General features: G+C 37.4%; 1 pseudogene; it reads left to right on the forward strand.

Moving 5' to 3' along the window:
* Window positions 5,667-16,029, forward strand: part of LOC107621025 — a 15,864-nt pseudogene continuing 5,501 nt past the window's right edge.

The raw sequence follows: 16,029 nt of genomic DNA on the forward strand, positions 1-16,029 counted from the left end.
CTATTTGATTTTCAGGTGCTTGGGGACAAGCAACAATTTAAGTTTGGTGTTGTGATGAGCGGATAATTTATACGCTTTTTGGCATTGTTTTTAGTATGTTTTAATTACTTTTTATTATATTTTTATTAGTTTTTAAATAAAAATCACTCTTCTGGACTTTACTATGAGTTTGTGTGTTTTTCTATAATTTCAGGTATTTTTTTTGCTGAAATTGAGGGACCTGAGCAAAAATCTTATTCAGATGCTGAAAAAGGACTGCAGATGCTGTTGGATTCTGACCTCCCTGCACTCAAAGTGGATTTTCTGGAGCTACAGAAGCCCAATTGGCGTGCTCTCAATTGCGTTGGAAAGTAGACATCTTGGGCTTTCCATCAAAAAAAGGATGATAAAAGTGAAGTATTATTGGTGATCTGAAAAATCCAAAAATTGATTCTTGAAGCAAGAAAAAGTAGCAAAAAGAAAAAAAAGCAAGCAGAAAAAGAAAAAGCTAATAGCTCTTTAAACCAAAAGGCAAGTACAAGGATCTAAGGCTTTGAGCATCAATGCTTAGGAGGGCCTAAAAGAAATAAAATCTTGGCCTAAATAGTTCAAATGAGCTGCTTCCCTAACTATATGCTTGTGGTGTGAAGGTGTCAAGTGAAAAGTTTGAGACTGAGCAGTTAAATTCGTGATCCAAAGTAAAGAGTGTGCTTAAGAACTCTGGACACCACTGGTTGGGGATTCTAGCAAAGCTGAATCACAATCCTAAGGGGTTCACCCAGTTAAGTGTCTGTGGCGTTTATGTATCCAGTGGTAATACTGGAAAATAAAGCACTTAGGGTCACGGCCAAGACTCAAAAGAAGATGTGTTCAAGAATAAAAAAGAACTAAACTAGGAGAATCAATAGTATCATCTGGATTCTGAGTTCCCAAAGATGCCAATTATTATGAGCTTCAAAGGAAAGAGAGATGCCAGAACTATTCAAAAGCAAGAAGCTACTAGTCCTGCTCATCTAATTAAAACAGAGCTTCATTGAAAACTCTGAGATTTATTGTATCATTCTCTTCTTTTTAATCCTACTTTTTTTTGGTTGCTTGGGGACAAGAAACAGTTTAAGTTTGGTGTTCTGATGAGCGGATATTTTATACGCCTTTTGGCATCATTTTCATATAGTTTTTATTATGTTTTATTTAAGTTTTATTATATTTTCATAGGTTTTAGTGCAAAATTTATATTTTTGGATTTTACTTTGAGTTGTTGTATTTTATGATGGTTTCAGGTATTTTCTGGCTGAAATAGAGGAGTTTTGGCAAAGTCTGATTCAGAGATAGAGAAAGGACTACAGATGCTGTCAGATTCTGACCTCCATGCACTTGAAGGAGAATTTCTGGAGCTAGAGAAGTCCAAATAGCACGCTCTCAATGGCTATGGAAAGATAACATCCAGGGCTTTCCAGAAATATATAATAGTTTATACTTTTCTTTGGAAATGAAGGCCCAAAACTGGCGTTCAACGCCAGCCACCAACCCTATTCCTGACGTCCAACGCCCAAAAGGGAGCAGCTGGCATCCAACGCCTTAGAGGGGGTACCAACTCGTGGCTTTACTCAAACTCGGCCCAAACACTCACCAAGTGGGCCCGAAAAGTGGATTTTCGCACTACAAGACTAGTTTATCTTATTTCTATAATTTTTAGTTAGCAGATTTGTATATATAGGAGAAGATCACCCATGTTTAGGATCTTCTACCTCAAGCTCTTGCCCACTCTACACGTTTTACATTACTTTTCTATAAGCAATGAGTCACTAACCTCATAGGTTAAGGTTAGGAGCTCTACTGATTCTTATGGACTAATAATATCACTATTCTATTTCAATCTATACTTGATTCTATTCTAAGATGTATCTTCGTTTTTCATCCTAATGGATTGGGAGTGTAACTTGACCATCATCCCTATTCACATGGGTTCTTGTGAGTCCTTGACGGGATAGTATTGAACCACAAGCTTGATTATACATCTCTTAGACGGCTAATCCACGACTTCGTTGGGTACTTAGAGACATCAGTGCAGCCGAGGTACGGGGCGATTAGGGCCTTTATGGTATAGGCTAGAATCAAAAGAGCATCATTCTCTGATCCAGAAGATCCGACCTTGTTTGTGGCATTTTGAGTAGGATCACTAAGGGAATGGACTGCTAGAACTTCACCCTCGTTCAAATTGGAGGACCACTGACCCAGCGTTTGATCTGAAGCAGAGGAGATTTATGACCACTGAGCCGGCGTTAATCATTTACAGCCTGCCATGGAATGAATCAACCAGAGGTTGGAGTAGATGGTGAGAAAAGTTGATCCAGAAGGAAGAAGCATCTCCGAAACCTCAACCGTTCTATCATCACTGATTTCACACCTATCTAGTAACATTTTATTTATTTATCTGTTTATGCATTTTTCACAACAACTATCATATTTGCTATCCGCCTGACTAAGATCTACAAGGTAACCATTGCTTGCTCAAACCAACAATCCTCGTGGGATTGACCCTCACTCATCTAAGGTATTACTTGGACGATCCGGTGCACTTGTCGGTCTATCTGTGCGAATATTGCGGAGCCAGTTTCGCGCACCAATAGTCAAATTCAATAGTAAAAATTCAGTAGAAAATTTTTACAATCAATTCTTTCCCCCTCGATGTGTCCCAAATTTTTCTCTGCCCTTCCTTCTTTCATCTCAAATTATTTTTTCAAAAGTTCCCATCCCAACATTTGTATACGAACTAACTTGGGAAAGTAGTTGCTAAACTCTGATAGGTGTTTCTCATTGTAACACCAGCTTGATCATTGATCTCAGCTATCCATTTAACATGCAAGCTTAGTTCCCTGTTCTTTCTCAGAGTGTTTGCCATGCTAGAACTAATAGCATGGTTGTGCTGGATATTCACAAAGGTTAATACATATTCCAGCTTCTTATCCCTTTATTTTAACAATAATCCTAACTTTACAATTTTGTTCGGAAGTTAGATTTGTCTTCTTTAGTATATCAATTTTTTATCTTCGATAACCAGCTCTAGAACATACTAAGATTTAGTATGTAATCTGTCTATTTTGATCCCACTTAGAAGTTTTTATATGCCATGAAAAATCTACCCTATTTGCATAATTGGTATAAAAAGTTTCATAATCTTTCACATAGAAAAATTCTATTCCTATGCTTGAAACAACCTAAAACAAAGATAATAAAAAATTTAAAATCAAATCAGGTATAAAAACGCTCTCATTTTCTATAAATGAACAAGACAAATTAGTAGCTAGAGATGAATAGAATGGAAAAGCTATCGTCAACAGAAATTGTCCTCCAACAACCAACATAAGCAACTTCAAATTATCTTATAAATATAATCAAACCTAAAATTTTTCACATAATAAAACAATCAATTATTTGCGAATGTGCGCCATGGCCAATGTATCTCACCAGGAATAATCAAGATCTGACTCATGCTATAAGGTGCTTAATTTGTTGCAATTATGCCATAGACTAAAAGCGTTTTAACTAAGTGAATTTAATTAATTAATTAATTTTGGGAAAAAATACTAATTAAAATTGAAAAGGAATTTTATTAAGAAGTTATTAACAATGTTAAAAGCACAAAATGCGTTTACATGTGTATATCTGCATAAGAGACTGAATATCTTTCTTTCTTCTTTTTTTAAAAATGGATAATAAAAAATTAAAATCAAATTAGAGCCATATGCATATGTAAAATTAAAATTAAACTCAATAGTCAAGCACTGAACCTGAGTATAATAAAACTCAGTAAACATGTATAATCAAATTCAGTAGTCAAATATAGTACTAAACCTGAATATAATCAAACTCGGTAAACATGATAATCAAACTCAATAGTCAAACATAGCACTAAACCCCCAAAATTCATAGAATCAGCATCATCATCTGATCTAAGCAAATGGAAAAATTTTAAACATGCAAACTACTAATTTGACTCCAATCAAGGAGCTAAACATTTTTCTCATTACACAAATTTATAACATAAATTTTTCAGGATGTAATAACACAACGCACATGATGTAAAAAGACCTAAATGACATAATGAAGCCATAAATTAGAAGCATAAGCCAAATCAAAAGCATTTGCATAACTAGATATCAACAAAATTAAAATCAAATAATCAGGAATAAAACATGGATAATAAAAAAATTAAAATCAAATCAAGAATAAAAAATTAACATATGAAGTAAATTAAACGCAAATCTCATCATTCGAGTTTGTGGATTCCATTGAATCAAAAGTTATAATCAAAACCCTAAGATAACAAGAACCAAAAACATCACTGAGAAGAGCTTTTGTGAACTGCGGGATCAAAGAAAAGCAAAGGGAAGCGTGGAGAAGAGAAAAAAGTGAGGAGTGAGGTTGGCACGATCGAAGAGAGTAAGGAGTGAGGTTGACGCAATCGAAGAGAAGAGAAGTGAGGTGCATGCAATGGAACCCTCTCTGTCGAGAAGAGAAGAAATCACGATTGAAAGAGGAGATTTTTGGCGCGATGAAAAAAACCCCAGCACGTGTATTAGTTTTGAATTATCCTTATACCTAACCGTATTTTCTATTATATTTTAGTGAGAGTGATTGAATTGGTGGCTAAAAAGTAGTATATAAATAGCATTTTCCTGTAAATGTCATATAAATATAACAAAGGTAAAAAATATGTTGCTTTAGATATAAAAAAAGAGAGCCTAATAAGAACTCAATAAGGTGTTTCTTTAGGTATTAGAAAAAGACAACTACGAATAAACTTAGATAAATGTTGCTTTAAGTCTATGAAAAGACAACTTAAAAAAACCTAGACAAGTGTTGCATTAGATATATGAAAAACCAATCAGAAAAAATTTATACAAGTGTTGCTTTAAGTATATAAAAAGGCAACTTAAAAAAAATCTAGGCAAGTGTTGCTTTATGTATTAAAAAATACAACTTGTAAAATGTATTGCCATAAAATCTTTGTTAAAGCGTTGTGTTTGGGTCCTCTAAGGCAATCCTTACGTGGAGTTGCTTTTTTTGTAGAAAAGGCAATGTTTCCTGAAGGTTGCCATAAAAAAAGTTTCCTTTGATACAGAAATGTGTTGCCTTAGACCAAAAGTAACGGCCGTATAGCGAATTTCTTAAAAGGCGTTGCATTTTGTCGAAAAATGTTGCTTTTAATACCCTTTAAAAATGTTGCCTATAATAAAAAAAAGTGTTTCCTTTATTACCTCAGCTCGAATTTGTTGTAATGAATAAGTCAGAAATAACATATTCAAACATCAATGAAAAGCTAAGGGAAGAAGATAATATAATTGATCGGAGAAGCAAGGGTATAATATAATAAGAGAAAAAGATAAATTAGTCCCTGACCTTTTACTCCGCAGACATTTTAGTCCCTAACCATTGGAAAATACTTTTAAGTCCTTAACATCCTTAAAAATTAGACGAATCAGTCCCTCCATCCATAAGCCACCATCAGACCCAATGGAAAAGGTTGACATGGCTCTCCCTTTGCTTACCTGGCATCACGGCGTCCCACATGGCACGTTAGTGGGATAGAGCTTTTCAAAAATAGACACATAAGTCTCTGTCACTCAAAACGACGTCGTTTTGTGTGCTGCCATAATCTTCAAATTCGTTTGGGTTGTTCGTTTATGGTGGTGGCTGATTGTTCGTTTATGATTATCACAGTGTGTTATAGTGCTACAGACCCAAATGATCTCAAAATTATGAATGATTTTAGAAAAGGATTGCAAAATTCCGAGCTTCTCAAATGGCCAGAGAATGGAGTAGGTGACCCATGTGGCAATCCTCCATGGCCTTATGTGTATTGCAATAGTGACAGGGTGACACAGATTTAGTCAAAGAATATTGGTCTCAAAGGTTCACTCCCTCAGAATTTGAACCAGCTCACAGAACTCTAGAATTTGGGTCTCCAAAGGAACAACCTCAGTGGGGTTTTACCAAGTTTTAATGGATTGTCCAAATTGGAATATGCTTTCTTGGATTACAATGAATTTGACACAATCCCTTTTGACTTCTTCAAAGGACTCACAAACATAAGGATCTTGTTTTTGGAAATGAATCCTTCTTTGAATGCAACCACAGGGTGGTCTTTTCCTTTGGACTTGAAAGAATCATTGCAATTAACCAATCTCTCTTTTTGTGCACTGTAATTTGGTTGGACCATTGCTTGAATTTCTAGGCACATTGCCTTCACTTTTGAATCTGAGACTCTCATACAATAGAATCTCTGGTGGAATCCCAAACAGTTTTGGCGAATCTTCAATTCAGGTTTTCTGGCTTAACAATCAAGAAGGTGGTGGCTTGAGTGGTTCTATTGATGTTATTGCCTCAATGACTTTTCTTACACAGCTTTGGCTTAATGGAAACAAGTTCAATGGGGAAATTCCAAACAACATTGGGAATTTAACTTCTTTGAAGGAGATTGGTGCACGAAATTGTGATCATCAACAATGGCGCCAAATACTTGGAGCTCTCAAACGTGAATCACACTTTGTCACAATTCCGCAGAACTAACCAGCAAGTGCACTGGGTCGTCCAAGTAATAAACCTTACGTGAGTAAGGGTCGATCCCACGGAGACTGTCGGCTTGAAGCAAGCTATGGTCATCTTGTAAATCTCAGTCAGGTAGATTCAAATGGTTATGGATAATTGATAATTAAAAGATGGATAAAATATAAAATAAAGGTAGAGATAGAGATACTTATGTAATTCATTGGTGAGAATTTCAGATAAGCGTATGAAGATGCTTTGTTCCTCCTGAACCTCTGCTTTTCCATTGCCTTCTTCCAATCATTCATACTCCCTTCCATGGCAAGCTTATGTTGGGTTTCACCGTTGTCAATGGCTACCTCCCATCCTCTCAGTGAAAATGGTCCTGATGCGCTGTCACCACATCGGCTAATCAGCTGTTGGTTCTCGATCATGTCGGAATAGGATCCATTGATCCTTTCGCGTCTGTCACACGCACCACACTGGCGAGTTTGAATCTCGTCACAGTCATCCCATCCCAGATCCTACTCGGAATACCACAGACAAGGTTTAGACTTTCCGGATCTCAAGAATGCTGCCAATTGATTCTCGCCTATACCACAAAGACTCTGATTTCATGGAATGGAGGACTCGGTTGTCAGGCAAGGCAACCATGCGTCATGAACCAGAAGGCTAAGAGATAAACATTCAAGCTTGATTGCATGTAGAACGGAGGTGGTTGTCAGGCACGCGTTCATAGGGGAGAATCGTGATGAGTGTCACATAATCATCACATTCATCATGTTCTTGGGTACGAATGAATATCTTAGAACAAGAAGTAGGCGTGAATTGAATAGAAAACAGTAGTAATTGCATTAATTCATGAAGAATAGCAGAGCTCCACACCTTAATCTATGGTGTGTAGAAACTCCACCGTTGAAAATACATAAGAACAAGGTCTAGGGATGGCCGTGAGGCCAGCCCCCAAACGTGAAAAGGTCTATCAAAGTATGAGTAAAAGATCAAAATACAATAGCAAAAGGTCCTATTTATAGAAAACTAGTAGCCTAGAGTTACAGAAATAGGTAATTAATGCAGAAATCTTCTTCCAGGCCCACTTGGTGTGTGCTTGGGCTGAGCATTGAAGCTTCCATGTGTAGAGACTTTTTTTGGAGTTAAACGCCAGCTTTTGTGCCAGTTTGGGCGTTTAACTCCAGCTTTTATGCCAGTTCTGGCGTTTTGACGCCAGAATTCTTAAGCTGACTTGGAACGCCTGTTTGGGCCATCAAATCTCAGACAAAGTGTGGACTATATATTGCTGGAAAGCCCAGGATGTCTACTTTCCAACGCAATTGAGAACGCGCCAATTGGGCTTCTCTAACTCCAGAAAATTCACTTCGAGTGCAGGGAGGTCAGAATCCAATAGCATCTGCAGTCCTTTTTTAGCCTCTGAATCAGATTTTTGCTCAGGTCCCTCAATTTCAGCCAGAAAATACTTGCAATCATAGAAAAACACGCAAACTCCTAGTAAAGTTGAGAAATGTGATTTTTAAATAAAAACTAATAAAAATATAATAAAAACAAACTAAAATATAGTAAAAACAATGCCAAAAAGCGTATAAATTATCCGCTCATCACAACACCAAACTTAAATTGTTGCTTGTCCCCAAGCAACTAAAATTCAAATATGATGAAAAGAATAGAATGTACAATGAATTCCAAAAACATCTATGAAGATCAGTATTAATTAGATGAGTGGGGCTTTTAGCTTTTTGCTTCTAAACAGTTTTGGCATCTCACTTTATCCCTTGAAGTTCAGAATGATTGGCATCTATAGGAACTCAGAATTCAGATAGTGTTATTGATTCTCCTAGTTAAGTATGTTGATTCTTGAACATAGCTACTTTATGAGTCTTGGCCGTGGCCCTAAGCACTTTGTTTTCCAGTATTACCACTGGATACATAAATGCCGCAGACATATAACTGGGGGAACCTTTTCAGATTGTGAATCAGCTTTGCTAGAGTCCCCAATTAGAGGTGTCCAGGGTTCTTAAGCACACTCTTTTTGCTTTGGACCACGACTTTAACCGCTCAGTCTCAAGTTTTCACTTGACACCTTCACGCCACAAGCACATGGTTAGGGACAGCTTGGTTTAGCCGCTTAGGCCAGGATTTTATTCCTGTGGGCCCTCCTATCCACTGATGCTCAAAGCCTTGGATCCTTTTTACTTTACCCTTGCCTTTTGGTTTTAAGGACTATTGGCTTTTTCTACTTGCTTTTTCTTTCTCTTTTTTTTTTTTCTTTTTTTTCTCTTTTTTTTTCGCATATATTTTTTTTTGCAAGCTTTTCACTGCTTTTTCTTGCTTCAAGAATCAATTTTATGATTTTTCAGATCATCAAATAACATTTCTCCTTTTTCCATCATTCTTTCAAGAACCAACAGTTTTAACATTCATAAACAATCAAATTCAAAAATATGCACTGTTCAAGCATTCATTCAGAAAACAAGAATTATTGCCACCACATCAAAATAATTAAACTGTTTTAAAATTCATGTACTTCTTTTTCTTTTTCAATTAAAAACATTTTTCATTTAAGAAGGGTGATAGATTCATATTCATGGCTTTAAGGCATAGACACTTAGACACTAATGATCATGTAATAAAGAAACAAACATAGATAAACATAAAGCATAAAAATTCGAAAAACAGAAAATAAAGAACAAGGAAATTAAAGAACGGGTCCACCTTAGTGATGGCGGCTTGTTCTTCCTCTTGAAGATCTTACGGAGTGCTTGAGCTCCTCAATGTCTCTTCCTTGCCTTTGTTGCTCCTCTCTCATGATTCTTTCTAATTTCATGAAGGAGGATGGAATGCTCTTGGTGCTTGATGAGCGGATATTTTATACGCTTTTGGGGGTTAATTTCATATAGTTTTTAGTATATTCTAGTTAGTTTTTAGTTTATTTCCATTAGTTTTTAGGAAAAATTCATATTTCTAGACTTTACTATGAGTTGTATGTTTTTCTGTAATTTCAGGTATTTTTCTGGCTGAAATTGAGGGAGCTGAGCAAAAATCTGATTCAGGCTGAAAAAGGACTGCTGATGCTGTTAGATTCTGACCTCTCTGCACTCAAAGTGGATTTTCTGGAGCTACAGAACTCAAAATGGCGCGCTTCTAATTGCGTTGGAAAGTAGATATCCAGGGCTTTCCAGTAATATATAATAGTCCATACTTTGCTCAAGAATAGATGACGTAAACTGGCGTTCAACGCCAGTTCTCTGCCCAATTCCGGCGTCCAGCGCCAGAAAAGGATTAAAAGTTGGAGTTCAACGCCAGAAATGGATCCAAACCTGGCGTTGAACACCCAAAACAGCCTTATGCACGTGAATTATTTAAGTCTCAGCCCCAGCACACAGCAAGTGGGCCCCTGATGAGCGGATAATTTATACGCTTTTTGACATTATTTTTAGTATGTTTTTAGTAGGATCTAGTTACTTTTAGGGATGTTTTCATTAGTTTTTATGTTAAATTCACATTTCTAGACTTTACTATGAGTTTGTGTGTTTTTCTGTGATTTCAGGTATTTTCTGGCTGAAATTGAGGGACTTGAGCAAAAATCAGATTCAGAGGTTGAAGAAGGACTGCTAATGCTGTTGGATTCTGACCTCCCTGCACTCAAAATGAATTTTCTGGAGCTACAGAACTCGAAATGGCGCGCTTTCAATTGCGTTGGAAAGTAGACATCTAGGGCTTTCCAACAATATATAATAGTCCATACTTTGGCCAAGAATAGACAACGTAAACTGGCGTTCAACAGAACGTGACAATCATCATCATTCCCTATGAACGCGTGCCTGACAACCACTTCCGTTCTACCTTCGACTGAATGAGTATCTCTTAGATCTCTTAATCAGAATGTTCGTGGCGTAAGCTAGAATGATGGCGGCATTCAAGAGAATCCGGAAAGTCTAAACCTTGTCTGTGGTATTCTGAGTAGGATTCAATGAATGAATGACTGTGACGAGCTCCAAACTCGCGATTGCGGGGCGTTAGTGACAGACGCAAAAGGATAGTAAATCCTATTCCAGCATCATCGAGAACCAACAGATGAATAGCCGTGCCGTGACAGGGCGCGTTGATCATTTTCACTGAGAGGATAAGATGAAGCCATTGACAAAGGTGATGCCTCCAGACGATTAGCCGTGCCGTGACAGGGCATTGGATCATTTTCCCGAGAGATGACCGAAAGTAGCCGTTGACAATGGTGATGTATCACATAAAGCCAACCATGGAAAGGAGTAAGACTGATTGGATGAAGATAGCAGGAAAGCAGAGGTTCAGAGGAACGAAAGCATCTCCATTCGCTTATCTAAAATTCTCACCAATGAATTACATAAGTATTTCTATCCCTACTCTATTAGTTATTATTCGAAAACACCATTATCAATTTATATCTGCCTAACTGAGATTTGCAAGGTGACCATAGCTTGCTTCATACCAACAATCTCCGTGGGATTCGACCCTTACTCACGTAAGGTATTACTTGGACGACCTAGTGCACTTGCTGGTTAGTTACACGGAGTTGTGAACCATGGTCTCGGCATCATGTTTTTGGCGCCATTTCCAGGGAAAGAAAGAGCAATGAATTTTACATAATTAAAGTGTAATCACGATTCCACGTACCAAGTTTTTGGCGCCGTTGCCGGGGATTGTTCGAGTTTGAACAACTGACGGTTCATCTTGTTGCTCAGATTAGGTAATTTTCTTTTTGTTTTCTTTTCAAAAATTTTTCAAAAATATTTCAAAATTTTTAAGAATGAATTCTAGTGTTTCATGAAGCATGTGAAGCCTGGCTGGCTGTAAAGCCATGTCTAAATTTATTTGGACTGAGGCAGCAATTTGTTATCAAGAGCAAGCTAGTTGTTGCTAATCCACCTGCTGTTGTTCCTGATTCACCTGCTGAAGCTTGGCTGGCCATTGGCCATGTCTAGTGTTTTGGACCAGAGCTTTCATTGAAAGCTTTGCTGGCTAGTGAGCCATGTCTAATTCCTGGACTGAAGCTTTAGACTAAGAATGCAAGATTCCTGGAATTCATGTTAAAAATTTTTGAATCCTTCTTTTTTCTTTTTCATATTATTTTTGAAAAAATCCAAAAAAATTAGAAAATCATAAAAATCAAAAACATTTTTTTGTGTTTCTTGTTTGAGTCATGAGTCATGTCATAAGTTTGGTGTCATTTGCATGTGCATCTTGCATTTTTCGAAAATTTCATGCATTCATGGTGTTCTTCATGATCTTCAAGTTGTTCTTGGTAAGTCTTCTTGTTTGATCTTGATGATTTTTTGTTTTGTGTATTTTATTGTTTTTCATATGCATTCTTGAATTCTTAGTGTCTAAGCATTAAAGAATTCTAAGTTTGGTGTCTTGCATGTTTTCTTTGCATTAAAAATTTTTCAAAAATGTGTTCTTGATGTTCATCATGATCTTCATAGTGTTCTTGGTGTTCATCTTGACATTCATAGCATTCTTGCATGCATCACATGTTTTGATCTAAAAATTTCATGCATTGCATCTTTTTAGTATTTTTCTCTCTCATCATAAAAATTCAAAAAAAAATATCTTTCCCTTTTTCTCTCATCAAATTCGAAAATTTGGATTGACTTTTTCAAAAATTGTTAAAATCAAGTTGTTTCTCATGAGTCAAATCAAATTTTCAATTTGAAAATCTTATCTTTTTCAAAATCTTTTTCAAAAATCAAATCTTTTTCAAAATTCTTAGTTATTTTCAAAAATTCCAAAAATATTTTTCAAAAATCTTTTTCTTATTTTTATACCAAATTTTCGAAAATAACAATAACAATTAATGTTTTGATTCAAAAATTTCAAGTTTGTTACTTGCTTGTTAAGAAAGATTCAAACTTTGAGTTCTAGAATCATATCTTGTGATTTCTTATGAATCAAGTCAATAATTGTGATTTTAAAAATCAAATCTTTTTCAAAAACTAATTTCTATCATATCTTTTCAAAAATATCTTATCTTCTTATCTTTTTCAAAAATTTGATTTCAAAATATCTTTTCTAACTTCCCAACCTCTTATCTTTTTCAAAATTTGTTTCAACTAACTAACTAAATTTTTAATTTTCGAAAATTACTAACATTTTTCAAAAACTATTTTCAAAAATCACTAACTCTTTTTCAAAAATATTTTTCGAAAATTCTCCCTCTCCCATCTTATTCTATTTATTTATTCATCTACTAACATCTCATCTCACATCTCAACCCTCCTCACAGTTGTGTTTCTTCCATTATATTACATTCTTTGTCTCCCCCTCTTCTTCTACTCACACAGGGATCCTTATACTGTGGTATAAAGGATCCATATTATTATTATTTTTTCTGTGCTCTCTTCTTTGTCATATGAGCAGGAGCAAGGACAAGAATATTCTTGTTGAAGCAGATCCAGAACCTGAAAGAACTCTGAAGAGAAAATTAAGAGAAGCTAAATTACAACAATCCAGAGATAACCTTTCAGAAATTTTCAAACAGAGTTTGGCATTGATACTTGGGAAGTTGAACCTCCCTTGTTCATCAATGAACTAAGTGATCTGGATCAACTGACATTGCCTCAGAAGAGACAGGATCCTGGAAAGTTCATAATACCCTGTACCATAGGCACCATGATCTTTAAGGCTCTATGTGACCTTGGTTCAGGAATAAACCTTATGCCCCTCTCTGTAATAGAGAAACTGGGAATCTATGGGGTGCAAACTGCTAAAATCTCATTAGAGATGGCAGACAACTCAAGAAAACAGGCTTACAGACAAGTAAAGGATGTGCTAATAAAGGTTGAGGGCCTTTACATCACTACTGATTTCATAGTCCTGGATACTGGAAAGGAAGAGGATGAATCCATCATCCTAGGAAGACCTTTCCTGGCCACAGCAAGAGCTGTGATTGATGTTGACAGAGGTGAAATAGTCCTTCAATGGAATGAGGACTCCCTTTAATTGCGTTGGAAAGTAGACATCCAGGGCTTTCCAGAAATATATAATAGTCCATACTTTGCTCAAGGATAGACGACGTAAACTGGCGTTCAACGCCAGTTCTCTGCCCAATTCGGGCGTCCAGCGCCAGAAAAGGATTAAAAGTTGGAGTTCAACGCCAGAAATGGATCCAAACCTGGCGTTGAACGCCCAAAACAGCCTTATGCACGTGAATTGTTTAAGTCTCAGCCCCAGCACACACCAAGTGGGCCCTAGAAGTGGATCTCTGCACAAACCCATACTCTCTTGTTTATTCGCAATTCAACTGATAAATAAAATTGACTTCCTGACTAAGAATTGCAAGATAACCATAGATTGCTTCAAACCAACAATCTTCGTGGGATTCGACCCTTACTCACGTAAGGTATTACTTGGATGACCCAGTGCACTTGCTGGTTAGTGGTACGAGTTGTGAAAAGTGTGATTCACAATTCGTGCACCAGTGCTCCACCCTTAGTTGTCCCATATTGGAACTTAATTCTCCTAGGGAGGTGTTGATTTGCTCCCAATAGTTTTGTGAAGGAAAATGCATCCCTTGAGGCATCTCAGGGATTTCATGATGAGGAATTTCCTCATGCTCTTGTCCATGAGTGGGATCTCTTTTTTGCTCCATCCTTTTCTTAGTGATAGGCTTGTCCTCATCAATGAGGATGTCTTCCTCTATGTCAATTTTTAGGGTCCGGGTTCACACTTTCATCATGGTTCTTGGTGATCCATGCATTGGCATAGAACTCTTGAACCATTAAGATTCTGACTTGTTGAATGAGGTTGGTGAGAACTTCCCAACCTCTTCTTTAAATCTCATGTCAGATCTCCAGATATTCACCCCTTTTTGAGTTTGAAAGGGACCTCGGGGATCACCTTCTTCTTGGCCACGACTTCATAGAAGTGGTCTTGATGTACCCTTGAGATGAATCTCTCCATCTCCCATGACTCGGAGGTGGAAAATTTTGCCTTCCCTTTTCTCTTTCTAGAGGTTTCTCCGGCCTTAGGTGCCATAAATGGTTATGGAAAAACAAAAAGCAACGCTTTACCACACCAAACTTAGAAGGTTTGTTCATCCTCGAGTAAAAGAAGAAAGAAAGGAGTAGAAGAAGAAGAAATGGAGGAGATGGAGGTGGGTTGGTGTTTCGGCCAAGGGGGAGAAGTAGTGTTGATGTTGTGCAAAAATTAAGGGGTGAAGATGGGTTTATATAGGGGTGGAGAGAGGGTTAGGGTTCGGCCATATAGGGTGGGTTTGGGAGGGAAAGTGTTTTGAATTTGAATGGTGAGGTAGGTGGGGTTTTATGATGGATGGATGTGGATTGGTGAAGGATTTATAGAGAAGAGGGTAGGATTTAATAGGTGAGGGGTTTTTAGGGAAGAGGTATTGAGGTGATTGGTGAATTGGTGAAGAAGAGAGAGAGAGAGAGAGAGGTGGGGTAGGTGGGGATTCTGTGGGGTCCACAGATCCTGAGGTGTCAAGGATATCTCATCCCTGCACCAAGTGGCGTGCAAAAATGCCCCTTTCTGCCAATCCTGGCGTTAAACGCCAGGCTGCTGCCCATTTCTGGCATTTAACGCCAGCTTCTTGCCCATTCCTGGTGTTAAACGCCAGTTTGGTGCCCATTTCTGGCGTTAAATGCCCAGAATGGTGCCAGACTGGGCGTTTAACGCCCATTCTGCTACCCTTACTGGCGTTTAAACGCCAGTAAGTTTCTCCTCCAGGGTGTTCCACTTTTAATACTATTTTTCCTTTTGTTTTTGCTTTTTCAATTGTTTTTTTGTGACTTCACATGATCATCAACCTACAGAAAACATAAAATAACAAAAGAAAATAGAAATTTAACATAGATAATTAAAGATTGGGTTGCCTCCCAACAAGCACTTCTTTAATGTCAATAGCTTGACAATGGGCTCTCATGGAGCCTCACAGATGTTTAGAGCAATGTTGGAACCTCCCAACACCAAACTTAGAGTTTGAATGTGGGGGTTCAACACCAAACTTAAAGTTTGGTTGTGGCCTCCCAACACCAAACTTAGAGTTTGACTGTGGGGGCTCTATCTGACTCTGTATTGAGAGAAGCTCTTCATGTATCCTCTCCATGGTTACAGAGGGATATCCTTGAGCTTTAAATACAAGGGAGTCTTCATTCACTTGAATGATCAATTCTCCTCTGTCAACATCAATCACAGCTTTTGCTGTGGCTAGGAAGGGTCTGCCAAGGATGATGGATTCATACACACACTTCCCAATCTCTAGGATTATGAAATCAGCAGGGATGTAGTGGTCTTTAACCTTTACCAAGATATCCTCTACAAGTCCATAAGCCTGTTTCTTTGAATTGTCTGCCATCTCCAGTGAGATTCTTGCAGCTTGTACCTTAATGATCCCTAGCTTCTCCATTACAGAGAGAGGCATGAGGTTTATGCTTGACCTAGGTCACACAGAGCTTTCTCAAAGGTCATGGTGCCTATGGTACAAGGGATTGAGAA

This window comes from Arachis ipaensis, chromosome B10, assembly GCF_000816755.2.
Source record: "Arachis ipaensis cultivar K30076 chromosome B10, Araip1.1, whole genome shotgun sequence".
In the NCBI taxonomy this organism is placed as follows: Eukaryota; Viridiplantae; Streptophyta; class Magnoliopsida; order Fabales; family Fabaceae; genus Arachis; species Arachis ipaensis.